Here is a 6,604-nt window from a genome sequence, read left to right as displayed (position 1 = left end):
CCCCTTCCCTGGGGACCCTGCGTGCGCCCCTCCCCCCCGTGCATCCCGCTTCCCTGGGGACCCTGCGTGCGCCCCTCCCCCCGTGCATCCCCCTTCCCTGGGGACCCTGCGTGCGCCCCTCCCCCCGTGCATCCCCCTTCCCTGGGGACCCTGCGTGCGCCCCTCCCCCCCGTGCATCCCCTACCCCCCGGGGACCCTGCGTGCGCCCCTCCCCCCCGGGCATCCCCGCCCCCCGGGGACCCTGCGTGCGCCCCTCCCCCCGTGCATCCCCCTTCCCTGGGGACCCTGCGTGCGCCCCTCCCCCCCGTGCATCCCTCCCCCCCGGGGACCCTGCGTGCGCCCCTCCCCCCCGGGCATCCCCCGCCCCCCGGGGACCCTGCGTGCGCCCCTCCCCCCCGTGCATCCCCCTTCCCTGGGACCTGCGTGCGCCCCTCCCCCCGTGCATCCCCTTCCCTGGGGACCCTGCGTGCGCCCCTCCCCCCCGTGCATCCCCTTCCCTGGGGACCCTGCGTGCGCCCCTCCCCCCGTGCATCCCCCACCCCTCGGGGACCCTGCGTGCGCCCCTCCCCCCCGGGCATCCCCCGCCCCCCGGGGACCCTGCGTGCGCCCCTCCCCCCCGGGCATCCCCCGCCCCCCGGGGACCCTGCGTGCGCCCCTCCCCCCCGGGCATCCCCCACCCCCCGGGGACCCTGTGTGCGCCCCTCCCCCCCGTGCATCCCCCTTCCCTGGGGACCCTGCGTGCGCCCCTCCCCCCCCGTGCATCCCCCTTCCCTGGGGACCCTGCGTGCGCCCCTCCCCCCCGTGCATCCCCCACCCCCCGGGGACCCTGTGTGCGCCCCTCCCCGCCGTGCATCCCCCTTCCCCGGGGGACCCTGTGTGCGCCCCTCCCCCCCGTGCATCCCCCTTCCCTGGGGACCCTGCGTGCGCCCCTCCCCCCCGTGCATCCCCTCCCCCCCGGGGACCCTGCGTACGCCCCTCCCCCCCGGGCATCCCCCACCCCCCCGGGGACCCTGTGTGCGCCCCCCCCCCCCCCGTGTATACCCCACCTGCTGGGGGACCCTATGAGCGCCCCTCCCCCCCATGCATCCCCTGCCGCCTGGGGACCCTGTGTGCTCCCCTCACCTCCCCCCGGGGGCTCTGTGTGTGATCCCTCAGCCCATGCGTCCCCTGGGGGCCCTTGTATGCCCCGTCCCACTGTGTGCATCACCCGCCCCCCTGGGGACTGTATGTGTGTCCCCTCCCCTCACGTGCACCCCTGGGGACCTGGCCATAGGCTCCCCCTCACGTGCACCCCTGGGGACCTGGCCATAGGCTCCTGTTTTCATGCCGCCAGGGCCCACAGGCTGTTTTTGCATTCAGGATCCCATGTCCCTGGAATTGCTGTGGCAATGGGGGAGCTGGCACAGTTGCACTTTGGGGCCTGCTATAGAGGCACCTCACCTGACTAGCTTGAGGGTCAGGAGACAAGCCTGCCTGGCTGCAGCAGAGCTCCTCCAGGCAGCACAGGACTTGCAGCTTTCTGCAGGTTTGGAAAATTCCCAGCATTTTGTGGGTGCTACTGGGAATAAATATACTAGAGAGGGTGCAGTTCACAATCCAGAGTGTGTTAAACTGTGTTTGGTTGACACCTGGTTAATTCCAGCCTTTAGGAGAAAACCCTGGCACAGGGCTTCAGTGAAAGGCTGATAAACTTCCCAAACCAGAGACTTGCCAGAGAATGGACTGGAGACCTGATGAGTCAGAGATTTCTCATGGAGAGGGAAAAGGTTTTATGTGGTCTCTGAACCCTTCCAGGCTTTCAGGCATCAGGAAATGGCACATACCCAATGTGTGTGATCAGCAGGTCACATTTAAGATGAAAGACTAAAAGTCTCTTGGTATCACTGAAGCAACTGGACACTGTCAAGGGCAGGATCCCAGCCTTCATTTGCTTTCAGATGGCCCCACCTCATTGCCACCTCCAGCAATTGCTAAGCTGAAAAAGTCCCAAGAGGAACATACTTATGGGCTTGTAACTGTGTTTAACACGATGAATGTTATGTGTGTGTTAAAGAGTTGATCACATCTCTTCATTTTCTTCTTGATCCTCAATTATTTTCTCCCCTGCATATTCTTTCCTGTGGGCCTGATCCTCCTCTTCCCTATACATGTGGGCATGGAAACTGACACAGTAGAGGTCATGGTGAAGTGGGAGGGTAGGAGGACCCTTGGGTTTCCATCACAGGGGGTTGCACAGGATACAGCTGTGGATACCATCTGCCTCCTTCTCCTTGGAGTATTTTCTAGGAAGGAGCAGGCCCAGTGGTCTGAGTAACTTCCTGGGTGAAGTCCTTCTGAAGTTTGTCAGAGGGTGAAGATGGACGGCAGGAGAGAGATCACTTGATCATTGCCTGTTAGGTTCACTCCCTCTGGGGCACCTGGCATTGGCCACTGTCGGTAGACAGGATACTGGGCAAGATGGACCTTTGGTCTGACCCGGTATGGCCGTTCTTATGTTCTTCAGAATCAACAGCTGTGACCAACCATACATTGATATAGAGTATTTTCCATATAGAAAATATACTAGAAAACTGATAAATGTTGATAAGTGCACAGAAATCCACATTGGAAAACATAATCCCAACTATACATATAAAATTATGGGGTCTAAATTAGCTGTTACCACTCAAGAAAGTGGACTTATGAGAGCCAGACTGAAAGGGAAACATAATATCACCCTGATTCAGCGCCATGCTCCGACAAATGACAGTGATGAAGTGAAGGACAAATTCTACACTACAGGCGGAGTTAGAGAGAGTACCACATCACGACCTAAGTGGCAGAGATAAGAACCAGATTGACCATATCATGATCAATAGCAGACGGTGACATTCACTGACAGATGTGAAAGTGAGAAGGGGTGCAGATGTTGGCAGCAACCACCACCTTGTGACAGCCTCCACCAAGCTAAAACTGAGAAGTGTGGGTCCACCAAACAAGGGCCATAGACACTATGATATTGACAAGCTAAAGTCCCTTGAAATACAGAAGCCTTCCTTCTGCAGTTAAAGAACAGGTTTCAGGCACTTGCAGACCTTGATGAAGAAGAGGGGAATGCAGATGAGCAGATCAACAAGAAGTGGGACAAAGTAGCAGCAATTTATAAACAGAGCGGTGAAGCCTGTCTAGGCTAAGGCGGAAGAGAAGGAAGGAGTGGATTACACCCAGCACATGGAACGCCATAGAAACCAGACGAGCCCCGAAGAAAAGTTTTAGACACGAAATCCCAGAAGCTAAAGGATAGATACCACGAGCAGTAGAGTAAGGCACACTGTGGGGGTCAAACGCCTTGTGAGACCAGATAAAAAATGACATTATATTGATAATCTGGCAACACAAGCAGAGTATGTAGCTGCTCGTGGTGAACAAGGAACCGTCTCCAAAGTGACGTGGCTTATCAGTGGTAAATGGAAGACCTCAACAAACACTATCATCAGGAACAAACAAGGACACCTACTAACAACCGAAAAAGAACAAGAAATGCGCTGGACAGAGCATTTCAAAGAATTGCTAAACAGGGAGCCACCTAAAGAAGAAGCAAACATCCAGGAGGCAGAAGACGATCTTGATATCAGCACAGACACACCCCAACTAAGGAAGAAATCATTCAAGCCATTAAATCCTTACAAAATGGGAAAGCTCCTGGCAAGGATAACTTTAATGCAGAATTGTGCAGTATCTATCCTGGCCCCTCTATTTACATTAGTCTGGGAAAGGGAAAAAGTGCCAAATGAGTGGACCAATGGGGTTGTAGTGAAGATACCAAAGAAAGGAACTCTCAGTGATTGTAATAACTGGTGTGGTATCACACTTTTATCTGTGCCAAGCAAAGTATTGTGTAAGATCATAGTTCAGCGTATATCAGAGGCAGTTGATAGCGTTCTCAGAAAAGAGCAAGCTGGTTTTCGGAAAGGGCATGGATGCACAGACCAGCTCTTCGCTCTATGAAACATCATAGAACAGTGCTTAGAATGGCAACGGCAACTGATCATACATTTCATAGACTTTGAGAAGGCTTTTGATAGCATTCACAGGACCAGCCTATGGCACATTCTGCGGGCATATGGAATTCCTTTCCGTATAATCAACATCATCAAAACCTTCTATTCCAACTTTACATGCAGCGTTGATCACAGTGAGCTCAGTTTTGAAGTCAAAACAGGAGTACATCAGGGGTGTATCATGTCTGCAATCCTCTACAACATTGCCATCGACTGGGTTTGCGGTATACAACAGAAGACATGCCAAGAGCCATTAAATGGACACTCTTCTCATCCCTTGAAGATCTGGACTTCGCAGATGATGTCGCTCTCCTATCACATACCCAACACCATATTCAAGAAAAAACAACTCGACTCAATGCATTCAACCTGCAAATTGGACTGAAAATCAACCGTAGTAAGACAGATATCATGACCTTTAATATTGCCTCACCATCACCAGTACGGATAGAGGATTATGTTCTCACCAATGTAGAAACATTCACATACTTGGGCAGCACCATCAGCCAGGACGGTGGAACAAGCCAGGACATCCGGAACAAAATCAATAAAGCCAGAAACACCTTCAGGAGCTTAAATACAGTCTGGAAATCATCAAAATACAACACCAAACCCAAACTCAAGATTTATCAGAGCCACGTACTTTCAACACTACTTTATAGTGCAGCATGCTGGGGACTGAGAAAGTATGACGTGTCCAAACTGTCTTCATTCCATACAACCTGCCTCAGAAAAATCCTCTGTATCTTTTAGCCCAGAACAATCTCGAACCCAGATCTATTGGCACAGTGCAGCCAAGAGGATCTGAGCGCCATCATTGCCAGGAGGCGCTGGAGATGGATCCGTCAAGTGCTTCGGATGGAAACTAATTCCATCACGAGAGTAGAAATAAGAAGGACACCTGAAGGCAAGCGAAAATGAGGCTGCCTGAAAACAACCTGGTGAAGAGCTGTGGAAGCTGCACTGAAAAACCTGGGGCACAGCTGGGGAACCATGGGAAGACTTGCCAGAAACAGACAGGAGCGGAGGAGCTTCGTCGCTGCCCTAAACGCCAGAGGCCTAATGGGAACATGATGATGATGATGATGACGACTCAAGAAAGATCTTGGAGGCATTGTGGATAGTTCTCTGATAACTTCCACTCAATGTGCAGCAGCAGTCAAAAAAGGAAACAGAAAGTTGGGAATCATTAGGAAAAGGATAGATAACAAGACAGAAAATATCATATTCCCTCTCTATAAATCCATGATACGCCCACCTCTTGAATACTGCATGCAGATGTGGTCGCCCCATCTCAAAAAAGATCTATTGGAATTGGAAAAGGTTCAGAAAAGGGCAACAAAAATGATAAGGGGTATGGAATAGCTTCCATGAGGAGGGATGAATAAGACTGGGACTTTTCAGCCTGGAAAAGAGATGACTAAGGGGGGATATGATAGAGATCTATAAAATCATGACTGGTGTGGAGAAAGTAAATAAGGAAGTGTTATTTACTCCTCCTCATAACACAAGAAATTAATAGGCAGCAGGTTTAAAACAAACAGGAAGTATTTCTTCACACAATGCACAGTCAACTTGTGGAACTCCTTGCCAGAGGATGTTGTGAAGGCCAAAACTATAACAGGGTTCAAAAAATAACTAGATATGTTCATGGAGGATAGGCCCACCAATGACTTTTAGTAAGGCTATGAATTTGTCATGGATATTTTTAGTAAAATTCAGGGAGAGGTCACCGGCAAGAAACAAAAAATCACGGGAGCCGTGACCTATCCCTGATTTTTACTAAAAAACATCCCTGACAAAATGGGGAGGGAGGAGGGTCCAGCACCCTGCCCCTCCCCAGTGGCATATCCAGGTGGAGGGAACGGAGAGCGATCAGAAAAAAAGGCGCCACCCGCTGCAGTGCTTGTACTCACCCAGATCTTGGGCGGTACGTCGGCGGCTGGACCTTCACTCGCTCTGCATCATCCCCCCGCGCCACAGCACATGCACCCCTGGCCAGCCCCTCCCTCCCGGCGCTCACACCTTGGCGGGGGTGCCCCTGGGCTTGACCCCTGGGCCCTCCCGCCGCTGCTCCCTGCAGGCTGTGCATGGGGCAGGCCGCCTCCGGCTCTGCTCCCACCGCTGCCTCCATGGGGCGGGCAGGTCCCGGGGTCCCTGGGCTTCCCCCTGCCTTGGCTCCGTGGCTGCTGCCGAGGCAAACCACTTGGAGCCCCCGCCCCTGGCTGGATGGTGGACTTCACGCATGCACGAGACCCTGCCCTAATAAGGCACGGCTGGCGGTGCTGTGAGGGGTTCACATTCTCCCGCCTTCCCCTCTGGGCCACTCCTATTGGTTCAGGGACTGGACATGGGTGGGGAGGCGGGGCTCTCTTAAAGGGAAAGTAACACTCTTTCCAGCCCCGTCCTCCTCAGCCCTGCGTTCTCTGGCGCTTTTACTGACGGGGCGGTGCTCCGGATCTTCGGCGGGGGGCCCTTCACTAGCTCCAGGTGTCTTCGGCGGCACTGAAGGACCCACCGCCGAAGTCCCGCGGAGCGACTGAAGGTCCCGCCGCCGAAGACCG

General features: G+C 53.9%; 1 protein-coding gene across 1 annotated transcript in view; it reads left to right on the top strand.

Annotated features, from left to right (window-relative positions):
• The first annotated feature begins 1,418 nt into the window (after positions 1-1,418).
• Positions 1,419-6,604, top strand: part of NRBP1 (nuclear receptor binding protein 1) — a 79,634-nt gene continuing 74,448 nt past the window's right edge. Inside the window, exon 1 of the mRNA XM_054022322.1 lies at positions 1,419-1,525. The gene's annotated coding sequence lies outside the window, so the exon portion shown is untranslated. The remainder of the gene's footprint in view (positions 1,526-6,604) is intronic.

This window comes from Malaclemys terrapin, chromosome 3 (assembly GCF_027887155.1).
Source record: "Malaclemys terrapin pileata isolate rMalTer1 chromosome 3, rMalTer1.hap1, whole genome shotgun sequence".
NCBI lineage: Eukaryota > Metazoa > Chordata > Testudines > Emydidae > Malaclemys > Malaclemys terrapin.
This window is presented reverse-complemented; position numbering and strand designations above follow the sequence as displayed.